Raw genomic sequence first — 16245 nt, forward strand, 5'->3', positions numbered from 1 at the left:
GTGGCCCATTGTAGCCAGAGGCCCATGGTAACCAGATCTGATTGTAGACACAGGCCCATGGTAACCAGATCTGACTGTAGGCACAGGCGCATGGTAATCAGACCTCATTGTAGACACAGGCCCATGGTAAGCAGATCTGATTGTAGACACAGGCCCATGGTAACCAGATCTGATTGTAGTCACAGGCCCTTCGTAACCAGATCCAATTGTAGGCACAGGCCAATGGTAACTAGTTTTGATTCTAGACACAGTCCCATCGTAACCAGATCTGATTGTAGACACTGGCCCATGGTAATCAGATCCAATTGTAGACACAGGCCCATGGTAACCAGATCTGATTGTAGCCAGAGGCCCATCGTAATCGGATCTGATTGTAAACACATGCCCATGGTAACCAGATCTGGTTATAGACACAGGCCCATGGTAACCAGTTCTGATTGTAGACACAGGCCCATGATAACTAGATCTGATTGTAGACAGTGGCCCATGGTAACCAGATCTGACTGTAGACACAGGCCATGTTAACCAGATCTGATTTTAGGCAGTGGTCCATGCTAATCAGATCTGATTGTAGCCACAGGCCCATGGTATCCAGATCTGATTGTAGACACAGTCCCATGGAAACCAGATCTGATTGCAGGCAGTGGCCCATGCTAACCAGATCTGATTGTAGACACAGGCCCATGGAAACCAGATCTGATTATAGATACATGCCCACGGTGACCAGATCTGATTATAGACACAGGAACATGAAAATCAGATCTGATTATAGATACAGGCCCATGGAAACCAGATCTGATTGCAGGCAGTGACCCATGCTAACCAGATCTGATTGTAGACATAGGCCCATGGTAACCAAATCTGATGGTAGACTCAGGCCCATGGTAACCAGATCTGATTGTAGACACAGGCCCATGGTAACCAGATCAGATTGTAGACACAGGCCCATTGGTAACCAGATATGATTATAGACACAGGCACATGGTAACCTGATCTGATTGTAGACATGGGCCCATGCAAACCAGATATGATTGTAGATATAGGCCCATGGTAACCAGATCTGATTGTAGACACAGGCATATGGTAACCAGATCTGATTGTAGACACAGGCACAAGGTAACCAGATCTGATTGCATGCAGTAGCCCATGCTAACCAGAATCTGATTGTAGACACAGGCCCCTGGTAACCAGATCAGATTGTAGACACAAGCCCATGATAACCAGATCTGATTGTAGACACAGGCCCCTGGTAACCAGATCTGATTGTAGGCAGTTGCCCATGGTAACCAGGTCTGATTGTAGGCAATTGTGGACAGTGGCCCACGGTAACCAGATCTGATTGTATACACAGATCCATGATAACCAGACCTGATTGTAGACACAGGCCCATGGTAACCAGATCTGATTGTAGACACGGGCCCAATCATAACCCAATCTGGTTTTAGACACAGTCCCATTGTAACCAGATCTGAATGTCGACAGTGGCCCATGGTAACCAGATCCAATTGTAGACACAAGACCCATGGTAACCAGATCTGATTGTAGCCAGAGGCCCATTGTAACCAGATCTGATTGTAGGCACAGGCACATGGTAATCAGACCTGATTGTAGACACAGGCCGTTCGTAACCAGATCTGATTCCAGACACAGTCCCATGGTAACCAGATCTGATTGTAGACACAGTCCAATCGTAACCAGATCTGAATGTCGACAGTGGCCCATTGTAGCCAGAGGCCCATGGTAACCAGATCTGATTGTAGACACAGGCCCATGGTAACCAGATCTGACTGTAGGCACAGGCGCATGGTAATCAGACCTCATTGTAGACACAGGCCCATGGTAAGCAGATCTGATTGTAGACACAGGCCCATGGTAACCAGATCTGATTGTAGTCACAGGCCCTTCGTAACCAGATCCGATTGTAGGCACAGGCCAATGGTAACTAGTTTTGATTCTAGACACAGTCCCATCGTAACCAGATCTGATTGTAGACACTGGCCCATGGTAATCAGATCCAATTGTAGACACAGGCCCATGGTAACCAGATCTGATTGTAGCCAGAGGCCCATCGTAATCGGATCTGATTGTAAACACATGCCCATGGTAACCAGATCTGGTTATAGACACAGGCCCATGGTAATCAGATATGAGTGTAGACACAGGCCCATGGTAACCAGTTCTGATTGTAGACACAGGCCCATGATAACTAGATCTGATTGTAGACAGTGGCCCATGGTAACAAGATCTGACTGTAGACACAGGCCATGTTAACCAGATCTGATTGTAGGCAGTGGCCCATGGTAGCCAGATCTGATTGTAGACACAGGCCTATGGTAACCAGATTTGATTGTCGACAGTGGCCTATGGTAACTAGATCTGATTGTAGGCAGTGATCCATGGTAACCAGATCTGATATTCGGTACAGACCCATGGTAACCAGATCTGATTGTAGTCACAGTCCCATGGCAACCAGATCTGATTTTCGACTGTGGCCCATGGTAACCAGATCTGATTCTAGACAATGGCCAATGGTAACCAGATCTGATTGTAGACACAGGCCCATGGTAACCAGATCAGATTGTAGACACGCGCCCATGCAAACCAGATATGATTGTAGATATAGGCCCATGGTAACCAGATCTGATTGTAGACACAGGCATATGGTAACCAGATCTGATTGTAGACACAGGCACAAGGTAACCAGATCTGATTGCATGCAGTAGCCCATGCTAACCAGATCTGATTGTAGACACAGGCGCAGGGTAACCAGATCTGATTGCATGCAGTAGCCCATGGTAACCAGATCTGATTGAAGACACAGGCCCCTGGTAACCAGATCAGATTGTAGACACAAGCCCATGATAACCAGATCTGATTGTAGACACAGGCCCCTGGTAACCAGATCCGATTGTAGACACAAGCCCATGGTAACCAGATCTGATTGTAGGCAGTTGCCCATGGTAACCAGGTCTGATTGTAGGCAATTGTGGACAGTGGCCCATGGTAACCAGATCTGATTGTATACACAGATCCATGATAACCAGACCTGATTGTAGACACAGGCCCATGGTAACCAGATCTGATTGTAGACACGGGCCCAATCATAACCCAATCTGGTTTTAGACACAGTCCCATTGTAACCAGATCTGAATGTCGACAGTGGCCCATGGTAACCAGATCCAATTGTAGACACAAGACCCATGGTAACCAGATCTGATTGTAGCCAGAGGCCCATTGTAACCAGATCTGATTGTAGGCACAGGCACATGGTAATCAGACCTGATTGTAGACACAGGCCTATGGTAAGCAGATCTGATTGTAGGCACAGGCCCATGGTAACCAGATCTGATTGTAGTCACAGGCCGTTCGTAACCAGATCTGATTCCAGACACAGTCCCATGGTAACCAGATCTGATTGTAGACACAGTCCAATCGTAACCAGATCTGAATGTCGACAGTGGCCCATTGTAGCCAGAGGCCCATGGTAACCAGATCTGATTGTAGACACAGGCCCATGGTAACCAGATCTGACTGTAGGCACAGGCGCATGGTAATCAGACCTCATTGTAGACACAGGCCCATGGTAAGCAGATCTGATTGTAGACACAGGCCCATGGTAACCAGATCTGTTTGTAGTCACAGGCCCATCGTAACCAGATCCGATTGTAGGCACAGGCCAATGGTAACTAGTTTTGATTCTAGACACAGTCCCATCGTAACCAGATCTGATTGTAGACACTGGCCCATGGTAATCAGATCCAATTGTAGACACAGGCCCATGGTAACCAGATCTGATTGTAGCCAGAGGCCCATCGTAATCGGATCTGATTGTAAACACATGCTCATGGTAACCAGATCTGGTTATAGACACAGGCCCATGGTAATCAGATATGAGTGTAGACACAGGCCCATGGTAACCAGTTCTGATTGTAGACACAGGCCCATGATAACTAGATCTGATTGTAGACAGTGGCCCATGGTAACAAGATCTGATTGTAGACACAGGCCTATGGTAACCAGATTTGATTGTCGACAGTGGCCTATGGTAACTAGATCTGATTGTAGGCAGTGATCCATGGTAACCAGATCTGATATTCGGTACAGACCCATGGTAACCAGATCTGATTGTAGTCACAGTCCCATGGCAACCAGATCTGATTTTCGACTGTGGCCCATGGTAACCAGATCTGATTCTAGACAATGGCCAATGGTAACCAGATCTGATTGTAGACACAGGCCCATGGTAACCAGATCAGATTGTAGACACAGGCCCATTGGTAACCAGATATGATTATAGACACAGGCACATGGTAACCTGATCTGATTGTAGACATGGGCCCATAGTAACCAGATCTGATTGTAGACACAGGACCATGGTAACAAGATCTGATTGTAGACACAGGCCCATGGTAACCAAGTCTGATTGTAGACACAGGCCCATGGTAACCAGATCTGATTGTAGACACGCGCCCATGCAAACCAGATATGATTGTAGATATAGGCCCATGGTAACCAGATCTGATTGTAGACACAGGCATATGGTAACCAGATCTGATTGTAGACACAGGCACAAGGTAACCAGATCTGATTGCATGCAGTAGCCCATGCTAACCAGATCTGATTGTAGACACAGGCGCAGGGTAACCAGATCTGATTGCATGCAGTAGCCCATGGTAACCAGATCTGATTGAAGACACAGGCCCATGGTAACCAGATCTGATTATAGACACAGCCCTATGGTAATCAGGCCTTTTGTAGACAATGGCCCCCTCCCCTTTTATAGGGGGCACTTGTAAATTATGATTTCACTACCCAAAATAAACCAAAAAAAACGTAAAAAATCAACAAAAAAAAGGGCACATGAAAAGTGTTTGGAGTGTCCCCCAGATCGGGGGGCACTTGATTTAATGTTTAATTATGTTTACCTCAAAAGAGTATCATAGGCCTGTGTCTACAATGAGATGTGGTTACCATGGACCTGTGTCTACAATCAGATCTGGTTACCATGGGCCTGAGTCTAAAAATCGATCTAATTACCATGGGCTACTCACTACAATCAGACCTGGTTACCATCGACGTGTTGCTACAATCAGATCGGGTTACCATGGGCCTGTGTCTAAATCAGGTCTGCTTACCATGGGCATGTGTCTTCAATCAGATCTGGTTACCATGGGCTACTGCATGCAATCAGACCTGGTTACCATGGGCCTGTGTCTATAATCAGATCTGTTTACCATGGGCCACTGCCTGCAATAAATCTGATTACCATGGGCCTGTGTCTACAATCAGATCTGGTTACCATGGGCCTGTGTCTACAATCAGATCTGGTTACCATGGGCCTGTGTCTACATTCAGATCTGGTTACCATGGGCCTGTGTCTACAATCAGGGATGGTTACCATGGGCCTGTGTCTACAATCAGGTCTGGTTACCATGGACATGTGTCTACAATCAGATCTGGTTACCATGGGCCACTGTCTACAATCAGGGATAGTTACCATGGGCCTGTGTCTACAATCAGGTCTGGTTACAATTGGCCACTGCCTACAATCTGATCTGGTTACCATGGACCTTTGTCTACAATCAGATCTGGTTAGCATAGGCCTGTGTCTACAATCAGATCTGGTTACCATGGGCCATTGCCTACAATCAAAGCTGGTTACCATGGGCCTGTGTCTAATATCAGACCTGTTTACCCTGGGCCTGTGCCTACAATCAGGCCTGGTTATCATGGGCCACTGCCTACAATCAGATCTGGTTGCCATGGGCTTGTGTCTACAATCTGATCTGGTTACCATGGGCCTGTGTCTACAAACAGATCTAATTACCATGGGCTTGTGTCTACAAACAGATCTGGTTACCATGGACCTGTGTCTACAGTCAGATCTGGTGATCATGGGCCTGTGTCTTCAATCAGACCTGGTTACCATAGACCTGTGTCTCCAACCAGATCTGGTTACCATCGACGTGTCGCTACAATCAGATCGGGTTACCATGGGCTACTCACTACAATCAGACCTGGTTACCATGGGCCTGTGTCTACAATCAGGGATGGTTACCATGGGCCTGTGTCTACAATCAGGTCTGGTTACCATGGACCTGTGTCTACAATCAGATCTGGTTACCATGGGCCTGTGTCTACAATCAGGGATGGTTACCATGGGCCTGTGTCTACAATCAGGTCTGGTTACCATGGACCTGTGTCTACAATCAGATCTGGTTACCATGGGCCACTGTCTACAATCAGGAATATTTACCATGGGCCTGTGTCTACATTCAGATCTGGTTACCATGGGCCTGTGTCTACAATCAGGGATGGTTACCATGGGCCTGTGTCTAAATCAGGTCTGCTTACCATGGGCATGTGTCTACAATCAGATCTGGTTACCATGGGCTACTCACTACAATCAGACCTGGTTACCATGGGCCTGTGTCTACAATCAGATCTGGTTACCATGGGCCTGTGTCTACATTCAGATCTGGTTACCATGGGCCTGTGTCTACAATCAGGGATGGTTACCATGGGCCTGTGTCTACAATCAGGTCTGGTTACCATGGACCTGTGTCTACAATCAGATCTGGTTACCATGGGACACTGTCTACAATCAGGAATGGTTACCATGGGCCTTTGTCTACAATCAGGTCTGGTTACCATTGGCCACTCCCTACAATCTGATCTGATTACCATGGGCCTTTGTCTACAATCAGATCTGGTTACCATGGGCCTGTGTCTACATTCAGAACTGGTTACCATGGGCCTGTGTCTACAATCAGGGATGGTTACCATGGGCCTGTGTCTACAATCAGATCTGGTTACCATGGGCCACTGTCTACAATCAGGGATGGTTACCATGGGCCTGCGTCTACAATCAGATCTGGTTACCATGGGCCTGTGTCTACATTCAGATCTGGTTACCATGGGCCTGTGTCTACAATCAGGGATGGTTACCATGGGCCTGTGTCTACAATCAGGTCTGGTTACCATGGACCTGTGTCTACAATCAGATCTGGTTACCATGGGCCACTGTCTACAATCAGGAATGGTTACCATGGGCCTGTGTCTACAATCAGGTCTGGTTACCATTGGCCACTGCATACAATCTGATCTGGTTACCATGGACCTTTGTCTACAATCAGATCTGGTTAGCATAGGCCTGTGTCTACAATCAGATCTGGTTACCATTGGCCACTGCCTACAATCAAAGCTGGTTACCATGGGCCTGTGTCTAATATCAGACCTGTTTATCCTGGGCCTGTGCCTACAATCAGGCCTGGTTATCATGGGCCACTGCCTACAATCAGATTTGGTTACCATGGGCTTGTGTCTACAATCTGATCTGGTTACCATGGGCCTGTGTCTACAAACAGATCTAATTACCATGGGCTTGTGTCTACAAACAGATCTGGTTACCATGGGCCTGTGTCTACAGTCAGATCTGGTGATCATGGATCTGTGTCTTCAATCAGACCTGGTTACCATAGGCCTGTGTCTCCAACCAGATCTGGTTACCATCGACGTGTTGCTACAATCAGATCGGGTTACCATGGGCTACTCACTACAATCAGACCTGGTTACCATGGGCCTGTGTCTGCAATCAGATCTGGTTACCATGGGCCTGTGTCTACAATCAGATCTTTTTACCATGGGCCACTGCCTGCAATAAATCTGATTACCATGGGCCTGTGTCTACAATCAGATCTGGTTACCATGGGCCTGTGTCCACAATCAGATCTGGTTACCATGGGCCTTTGTCTACATTCAGATCTGGTTACCATGGGCCTGTGTCTACAATCAGGGATGGTTACCATGGGCCTGTGTCTACAATCAGGTCTGGTTACCATGGACCTGTGTCTACAATCAGATCTGGTTACCATGGGCCACTGTCTACAATCAGGGATGGTTACCATGGGCCTGTGTCTACAATCAGATCTGGTTACCATGGGCCTGTGTCTACATTCAGATCTGGTTACCATGGGCCTGTGTCTACAATCAGGGATGGTTACCATGGGCCTGTGTCTACAATCAGGTCTGGTTACCATGGACCTGTGTCTCCAATCAGATCTGGTTACCATGGGCCACTGTCTACAATCAGGAATGGTTACCATGGGCCTGTGTCTACATTCAGATCTGGTTACCATGGGCCTGTGTCTACAATCAGGGATGGTTACCATGGGCCTGTGTCTAAATCAGGTCTGCTTACCATGGGCATGTGTCTACAATCAGATCTGGTTACCATGGGCTACTCACTTCAATCAGACCTGGTTACCATGGGCCTGTGTCTGCAATCAGATCTGGTTACCATGGGCCACTGTCTACAATCAGGGATGGTTACCATGGGCCTGTGTCTACAATCAGATCTGGTTACCATGGGCCTGTGTCCACAATCAGATCTGGTTACCATGGGCCTGTGTCTACATTCAGATCTGGTTACCATGGGCCTGTGTCTACAATCAGGTCTGGTTACCATGGACCTGTGTCTACAATCAGATCTGGTTACCATGGGCCACTGTCTACAATCAGGAATGGTTAACATGGGCCACTGTCTACAATCAGGGATGGTTACCATGGGCCTGTGTCTACAATCAGATCTGGTTACCATGGGCCTGTGTCTACATTCAGATCTGGTTACCATGGGCCTGTGTCTACAATCAGGGATGGTTACCATGGGCCTGTGTCTACAATCAGGTCTGGTTACCATGGACCTGTGTCTACAATCAGATCTGGTTACCATGGGCCACTGTCAACAATCAGGAATGGTTACCATGGGCCTTTGTCTACAATCAGGTCTGGTTACCATTGGCCACTCCCGACAATCTGATCTGATTACCATGGGCCTTTGTCTACAATCAGATCTGGTTACCATGGGCCTGTGTCTACATTCAGACCTGGTTACCATGGGCCTGTGTCTACAATCAGGGATGGTTACCATGGGCCTGTGTCTACAATCAGGTCTGGTTACCATGGACCTGTGTCTACAATCAGATCTGGTTACCATGGGCCACTGTCTACAATCAGGGATGGTTACCATGGGCCTGTGTCTACAATCAGATCTGGTTACCATGGGCCTGTGTCTACATTCAGATCTGGTTACCATGGGCCTGTGTCTACAATCAGGGATGGTTACCATGGGCCTGTGTCTACAATCAGGTCTGGTTACCATGGACCTGTGTCTACAATCAGATCTGGTTACCATGGGCCACTGTCTACAATCAGGAATGGTTACCATGGGCCTGTGTCTACAATCAGGTCTGGTTACCATTGGCCACTGCCTACAATCTGATCTGATTACCATGGGCCTTTGTCTACAATCAGATCTGGTTACCATGGGCCTGTGTCTACAATCAGACCTGTTTGCCATTGTCCACTGTCTAGAATCAGACCTGGTTACCATGGGGCTGTGTCTACAATCTGATCTGGTTCCCATGGGCCTGTGTCTACAATCAGATCTGGTTTCCATGGGCCACTGTCTACAGTCATATCTGATTACCATAAGCCACTGCCTACAATCGATCTGGTTATCATGGGCCCCTGTCTACAATCAGATCTGGTTAGCATAGGCCACTGTCTGAAATCAGGTCTGGTTACCATGGCCCTGTGCCTACAATGAGATCTGGTAACCATGGGCCTCTGCCTACAATCGGATTTGGTTACCATGGGCCTATGTCTACAACCAGATCTGGTTTCCATGGTCTACTGCCTGCAATCAGACACAGGCCCATGATAACCAGCTGTGATTGTCGGCAGTGGCCCATGGTATCCAGATCCGATTGTAGGCAGTGGCTCATGGTAACCAGATCTGAATGTCAGCACAGGCCCATGGTAACCAGATCTGATTGCAGGCAGTAGCCCATGCTAACCAGATCTGATTGTAGACACAGGCCTATGGTAACCAGATATGACTGTAGACAGTGGCCCATGGAAACCAGATCTGATTGTAGACACAGGCCTATGCTAACCAGATATGATTGTAGACACAGGCCCATGGTAACCAGATCTGATTGCAAGCTGTGTCCCATGCTAACCGGATCTGATTCTAGACAAAGGCCCATGGTAACCAGATCTGATTGTAGACACAGCCCCATGTTAACCAGGTCTGATTCTAGACAGTGGACAATGGTAAACAGATCTGATTGTAGACACAGGCCCATGGTAACCAGACTTGATTTTAGACACAAGCCCATGGTAAACAGATCTGATTTTAGCCACAGGCCCATGGGAAACAGATCTGATTGTAGACAGAAACCCATGGTATACCAGATCTGATTGTAGACAGTGGCCCATGGTAACCAGATCTGATTGTAGGCACAGGTCCAAGGTAACCAGATCTGATTGTAGACACACGCCCATGGTAACCAGAATCTGATTGTAGACACAGGCCCCTGGTAACCAGATCAGATTGTAGACACAAGCCCATGATAATCAGATCTGTTTGTAGACACAGGCCCCTGGTAACCAGATCTGATTGTAGGCAGTTGCCCATGGTAACCAGGTCTGATTGTAGGCAATTGTGGACAGTGGCCCATGGTAACCAGATCTGATTGTATACACAGATCCATGATAACCAGACCTGATTGTAGACACAGGCCCATGGTAACCAGATCTGATTGTAGACACGGGCCCAATCATAACCCAATCTGGTTTTAGACACAGTCCCATTGTAACCAGATCTGAATGTCGACAGTGGCCCATGGTAACCAGATCCAATTGTAGACACAAGACCCATGGTAACCAGATCTGATTGTAGCCAGAGGCCCATTGTAACCAGATCTGATTGTAGGCACAGGCACATGGTAATCAGACCTGATTGTAGACACAGGCCTATGGTAAGCAGATCTGATTGTAGGCACAGGCCCATGGTAACCAGATCTGATTGTAGTCATAGGCCGTTCGTAACCAGATCTGATTCCAGACACAGTCCCATGGTAACCAGATGTGATTGTAGACACAGTCCAATCGTAACCAGATCTGAATGTCGACAGTGGCCCATTGTAGCCAGAGGCCCATGGTAACCAGATCTGATTGTAGACACAGGCCCATGGTAACCAGATCTGACTGTAGGCACAGGCGCATGGTAATCAGACCTCATTGTAGACACAGGCCCATGGTAAGCAGATCTGATTGTAGACACAGGCCCATGATAACCAGATCTGATTGTAGTCAGAGGCCCTTCGTAACCAGATCCGATTGTAGGCACAGGCCAATGGTAACTAGTTTTGATTCTAGACACAGTCCCATCATAACCAGATCTGATTGTAGACACTGGCCCATGGTAATCAGATCCAATTGTAGACACAGGCCCATGGTAACCAGATCTGATTGTAGCCAGAGGCCCATCGTAATCGGATCTGATTGTAAACACATGCCCATGGTAACCAGATCTGGTTATAGACACAGGCCCATGGTAATCAGATATGAGTGTAGACACAGGCCCATGGTAACCAGTTCTGATTGTAGACACAGGCCCATGATAACTAGATCTGATTGTAGACAGTGGCCCATGGTAACAAGATCTGACTGTAGACACAGGCCATGTTAACCAGATCTGATTGTAGGCAGTGGCCCATGGTAGCCAGATCTGATTGTAGACACAGGCCTATGGTAACCAGATTTGATTGTCGACAGTGGCATATGGTAACTAGATCTGATTGTAGGCAGTGATCCATGGTAACCAGATCTGATATTCGGTACAGACCCATGGTAACCAGATCTGATTGTAGTCACAGTCCCATGGCAACCAGATCTGATTGTAGACATAGGCCCATGGTAACCAGATCTGATTCTAGACAATGGCCAATGGTAACCAGATCTGATTGTAGACACAGGCCCATGGTAACCAGATCAGATTGTAGACACAGGCCCATTGGTAACCATATATGATTATAGACACAGGCACATGGTAACCTGATCTGATTGTAGACACGCGCCCATGCAAACCAGATATGATTGTAGATATAGGCCCATGGTAACCAGATCTGATTGTAGACACAGGCATATGGTAACCAGATCTGATTGTAGACACAGGCACAAGGTAACCAGATCTGATTGCATGCAGTAGCCCATGCTAACCAGATCTGATTGTAGACACAGGCGCAGGGTAACCAGATCTGATTGCATGCAGTAGCCCATGGTAACCAGATCTGATTGAAGACACAGGCCCATGGTAACCAGATCTGATTATAGACACAGCCCTATGGTAATCAGGCCTTTTGTAGACAATGGCCCCCTCCCCTTTTATAGGGGGCACTTGTAAATTATGATTTTACTACCCAAAATAAACAAAAAAAAACGTAAAAAATCAACAAAAAAAAGGGCACATGAAAAGTGTTTGGAGTGTCCCCCAGATCGGGGGGCACTTGATTTAATGTTTAATTATGTTTACCCCAAAAGAGTATCATAGGCCTGTGTCTACAATGACATGTGGTTACCATGGACCTGTGTCTACAATCAGATCTGGTTACCATGGGCTTGAGTCTAAAAATCGATCTAATTACCATGGGCTTGTGTCTACAATCAGATCTGGTTACCATGGGCCTGTGTCTACAAACAGATCTAATGACCATGGACTTATGTCTACAATCTGACCTGGTTACCATATGCCTGTGTCTACAATGAGATGTGGTTAACATGGGCCTGTGTCTACAATCATATCTGGTTACCATGGGCCTGTGTCTACAAACAGATCTAATTACCATGGGCTTGTGTCTACAATCAGATCTGGTTATCATGGGCCTGTGTCTTCAATCAAACCTGGTTACCATAGGCCTGTGTCTCCAATCAGATCTGGTTACCATGGACCTGTGTCTACAATCAGATCTGGTTATCATGGGCCTGTGTCTTCAATCAGACCTGGTTACCATAGGCCTGTGTCTCCAATCAGATCTGGTTACCATCGACGTGTTGCTACAATCAGATCGGGTTACCATGGGCCTGTGTCTAAATTAGGTCTGGTTACCATGGGCATGTGTCTACAATCAGATCTGGTTACCATGGGCTACTCACTACAATCAGACCTGGTTACCATGGGCCTGTGTCTACAATCAGATCTGTTTATCATGGGCCACTGCCTGCAATAAATCTGATTACCATGGGCCTGTGTCTACAATCAGATCTGGTTACCATGGGCCTGTGTCTACAATCAGATCTGGTTACCATGGGCCTGTGTCTACATTCAGATCTGGTTACCATGGGCCTGTGTCTACAATCAGGGATGGTTACCATGGGCCTGTGTCTACAATCAGGTCTGGTTACCATGGACATGTGTCTACAATCAGATCTGGTTACCATGGGCCACTGTCTACAATCAGGGATGGTTACCATGGGCCTGTGTCTACAATCAGGTCTGGTTACCATTGTCCACTGCCTACAATCTGATCTGGTTACCATGGACCTTTGTCTACAATCAGATCTGGTTAGCATAGGCCTGTGTCTACAATCAGATCTGGTTACCATGGGCCACTGCCTACAATCAAAGCTGGTTACCATGGGCCTGTGTCTAATATCAGACCTGTTTACCCTGGGCCTGTGCCTACAATCAGGCCTGGTTATCATTGGCCACTGCCTACAATCAGATCTGGTTACCATGGGCTTGTGTCTACAATCTGATCTGGTTACCATGGGCCTGTGTCTACAAACAGATCTGGTTACCATGGACCTGTGTCTACAGTCAGATCTGGTGATCATGGGCCTGTGTCTTCAATCAGACCTGGTTACGATAGGCCTGTGTCTCCAACCAGATCTGGTTACCATCGACGTGTTGCTACAATCAGATCGGGTTACCATGGGCCTGTGTCTAAATCAGGTCTGCTTACAATGGGCATGTGTCTACAATCAGATCTGGTTACCATGGGCTACTCACTACAATCAGACCTGGTTACCATGGGCCTGAGTCTGCAATCAGATCTGGTTACCATGGGCCTGTGTCTACAATCAGATCTTCTAACAATGGGCCACTGCCTGCAATAAATCTGATTACCATGGGCCTGTGTCCACAATCAGATCTGGTTACCATGGGCCTGTGTCTACATTCAGATCTGGTTACCATAGGCCTGTGTCTACAATCAGGGATGGTTACCATGGGCCTGTGTCTACAATCAGGTCTGGTTACCATGGACCTGTGTCTACAATCAGATCTGGTTACCATGGGCCACTGTCGACAATCAGGGATGGTTACCATGGGCCTGTGTCTACAATCAGATCTGGTTACCATGGGCCTGTGTCTACATTCAGATCTGGTAACCATGGGCCTGTGTCTACAATCAGGGATGGTTACCATGGGCCTGTGTCTACAATCAGGTCTGGTTACCATGGACCTGTGTCTACAATCAGATCTGGTTACCATGGGCCACTGTCTACAATCAGGAATGGTTACCATGGGCCTGTGTCCACATTCAGATCTGGTTACCATGGGCCTGTGTCTAAATCAGGTCTGCTTACCATGGGCATGTGTCTACAATCAGATCTGGTTACCATGGGCTACTCACTACAATCAGACCTGGTTACCATAGGCCTGTGTCTACAATCAGATCTGGTTACCATGGGCCTGTGTCTACAATCAGATCTTTTTACCATGGGCCACTGCCTGCAATAAATCTGATTACCATGGGCCTGTGTCCACAATCAGATCTGGTTACCATGGGCCTGTGTCTACATTCAGATCTGGTTACCATGGGCCACTGTCTACAATCAGGGACGGTTACCATGGGCCTGTGTCTACAATCAGATCTGGTTACCATGGGCCTGTGTCTACATTCAGATCTGGTTACCATGGGCCTGTGTCTACAATCAGGGATGGTTACCATGGGCCTGTGTCTACAATCAGGTCTGGTTACCATGGACCTGTGTCTACAATCAGATCTGGTTACCATGGGCCACTGTCTACAATCAGGAATGGTTACCATGGGCCTGTGTCTACAATCAGGTCTGGTTACCATTGGCCACTCCCTACAATCTGATCTGATTACCATGGGCCTTTGTCTACAATCAGATCTGGTTACCATGGGCCTGTGTCTACATTCAGACCTGGTTACCATGTGCCTGTGTCTACAATCAGATCTGTTTATCATGGGCCACTGCCTGCAATAAATCTGATTACCATGGGCCTGTGTCTACAATCAGATCTGGTTACCATGGGCCTGTGTCTACAATCAGATCTGGTTACCATGGGCCTGTGTCTACATTCAGATCTGGTTACCATGGGCCTGTGTCTACAATCAGGGATGGTTACCATGGGCCTGTGTCTACAATCAGGTCTGGTTACCATGGACATGTGTCTACAATCAGATCTGGTTACCATGGGCCACTGTCTACAATCAGGGATGGTTACCATGGGCCTGTGTCTACAATCAGATCTGGTTACCATGGGCCTGTGTCTACATTCAGATCTGGTTACCATGGGCCTGTGTCTACAATCAGGGATGGTTACCATGGGCCTGTATCTACAATCAGGTCTGGTTACCATGGACCTGTGTCTACAATCAGATCTGGTTACCATGGGCCACTGTCTACAATCAGGAATGGTTACCATGGGCCTTTGTCTACAATCAGGTCTGGTTACCATTGGCCACTGCCTACAATCTGATCTGATTACCATGGGCCTTTGTCTACAATCAGATCTGGTTACCATGGGCCTGTGTCTACAATCAGACCTGTTTGCCATTGTCCACTGTCTAGAATCAGACCTGGTTACCATGGGGCTGTGTCTACAATCTGATCTGGTTCCCATGGGCCTGTGTCTACAATCAGATCTGGTTTCCATGAGCCACTGTCTACAGTCATATCTGATTACCATAAGCCACTGCCTACAATCGATCTGGTTATCATGGGCCCCTGTCTACAATCAGATCTGGTTAGCATAGGCCACTGTCTGAAATCAGGTCTGGTTACCATGGCCCTGTGCCTACAATGAGATCTGGTAACCATGGGCCTCTGCCTACAATCGGATTTGGTTACCATGGGCCTATGTCTACAACCAGATCTGGTTTCCATGGTCTACTGCCTGCAATCAGACACAGGCCCATGATAACCAGCTCTGATTGTCGGCAGTGGCCCATGGTATCCAGATCCGATTGTAGGCAGTGGCTCATGGTAAACAGATCTGAATGTCAGCACAGGCCCATGATAACCAGCTCTGATTGTCGGCAGTGGCCCATGGTATCCAGATCCGATTGTGGGCAGTGGCTCATGGTAACCAGATCTGAATGTCAGCACAGGCCCATGGTAACCAGATCTGATTGCAGGCAGTAGCCC

The sequence above is a fragment of the Pristiophorus japonicus genome, chromosome 4 (genome assembly GCF_044704955.1).
Source record: "Pristiophorus japonicus isolate sPriJap1 chromosome 4, sPriJap1.hap1, whole genome shotgun sequence".
In the NCBI taxonomy this organism is placed as follows: domain Eukaryota; kingdom Metazoa; phylum Chordata; class Chondrichthyes; family Pristiophoridae; genus Pristiophorus; species Pristiophorus japonicus.